At 42.2% G+C, this 2,057-nt stretch overlaps 1 protein-coding gene across 1 annotated transcript in view; it reads right to left on the bottom strand.

Annotated features, from left to right (window-relative positions):
* LOC107693836 (disabled homolog 2-interacting protein-like) overlaps positions 1–2,057 on the bottom strand; it is a 171,142-nt gene that overhangs the window by 152,594 nt on the left and 16,491 nt on the right. The window lies entirely within an intron of this gene.

Here is a 2,057-nt window from a genome sequence, read left to right as displayed (position 1 = left end):
AAAGCAGTCCTTGGTAAAATGACATGCACACAACAAAAGGTTTGAATTGTATTTCTGTGGTATCCTTGAACAGCGTCTTTTCAACATGATGTAAACACACTAACTAGCAGAAGTGTTTGTGAGCAGGTCAGACTGTTCGTATTTCACGGGAAGGCGGGGATTATGCAAATGTGTTACCCAGTGACGTATACCGGTAACAGGCAAAAGATTCGAAAATATGACAACTCGTTAAGGCGATTCAGAATCGACTCTCTCTTTTGAGAGACAATATCTTTATCTATCGTGCACTTTTTTGATAAACAACTTTGCAGATTGTTTTCATTTAAGGATAGCTACGTTATAAACGGTAAAAGAGATATTTTTCAAAAACCCATATGACCTGCTCTTGAATCAGCACCTGACAATCATTCACTATGTAATTTTGCTAAAAAAATTTATTTTGTAAAATCATAAGACTTGAATGAATTTCTTAAATGAGAAAATCCAAGTGCACACACACAGTAGTGAACACACACACACCGTGAACACACACCTGGAGCAGTGGGCAGCCATATTGCGGCGGCGCCCGGGTTACAAGTTTCAACTCTCAAGTTTTACTTGTAACGCCTTCAGGTTACAAGTCTAACTCTCTAACCATTAGGCCACGACTGCCCCCTACCTGACAAGGTAGGAGGTATCTAACAACAATTCAAAATGTCTTGATTTATTGCCAGGGAACACAGACTCAAGATAGTACGGTAAAACAACAGTGGATTTTTTTATTGAGGGAATCAGAGCAGAAGGTGAGAATATGCAACAACAACAAAGCAAGGGTGAGCAGTAATGTCCATGGAAGGAGGTGAGAAGCACCACACACACACGTATGGATATCGGTAACGTTATGATAATAAATGGCAGTCTTATATTACGGGGTGATGGAGAACACAAGGGGAGCACTGGAGACAGGAGGAGGAATCCAGAGGGAGCAGTATATTCCTCTTGCAGAACTTACTAGGCAAACACATGGGAACCGGAGATTGGAGAAGGAGGCCGGAGCTTTGGAGATACTCACCTTGTGAGTATCCAGGTGAGTAGATCACGGGAGTAACAGGAGTAGTCCTATAGACCAGTAGAGTAGACCAGACAATGGTATTGTGTGTGTGTGTGTGACAGGTTTATATTGAGGTGCTGATGACGTGATGATCAGTGACAGGTGGGGAAGATGACTGAGTGAGTGCAGGTGAGGGCCAGGAAGGATGATGGGAAATTAAGTTCAGAGGTGGCTGGTGATAGTGAGATTGTGACACAATATGTTGGCTAACTTATTTCAGGAATTTTGTTTATAATAGGATATTGAGTAAACTGTAGACTGAAACAGGGGTATAAATACACAGGGTAACAAGACTTACAAGGGGGTGGAGCTAATAAATTGCCATAGAAACAGATGAGGGAGCAAACCAGACAGCACAGGGAATGGGTGAAAATAGGAACTAAACGCAGGAAGACAGAACACAGGAACAATACTTCAAAATAAGAGTCAATAAACTGAAGCAGGCTCTGGAGCGGACTCATGGACAGGAGTAGGTTCTGGAGCGGACTTATAGACTGGAGAGGAGTGTGCAGCCCAAACACACAAAATGGTGTTGACGTCAGAACTACACAGCCACCACCTTCAGTCACCACCCCGAGCACCGCCCACAGTCCCTCTCTCCTTTTGCCAAACCCCCAGACAACATCACGTCCATGCTATTGCTGGGCAATGACAACACGGAAACATGTCGAAAAGGTTAACTTTAACCACGAAACCAGATCGGCCGACCTGTAACGTTACACTCTCACTCAAAGGATGGACGATCTGACAGGATTGTTACTATGAGGTGGATCACATCTAACGTGTACAGTACAGACGAACTCACCATGTCTATCTAGTCATGATGATGTATATACATTTCAATTTCAGCAGGCAATTATTTTTACAGCTACATTATTGTTCCAGCCACAATTAATCACAACAATGTATATACAATTACAAATGATTATATATAAATTGTCAGTTTGTTGTTTTATACACATGCACA

Source organism: Sinocyclocheilus anshuiensis, unplaced genomic scaffold (assembly GCF_001515605.1).
Source record: "Sinocyclocheilus anshuiensis isolate Anshui unplaced genomic scaffold, SAMN03320099.WGS_v1.1 scaffold1392, whole genome shotgun sequence".
NCBI lineage: Eukaryota > Metazoa > Chordata > Actinopteri > Cypriniformes > Cyprinidae > Sinocyclocheilus > Sinocyclocheilus anshuiensis.
Note: the sequence above shows the minus strand (reverse complement) of the source record. Positions and strands in the feature narration are given on the sequence as shown.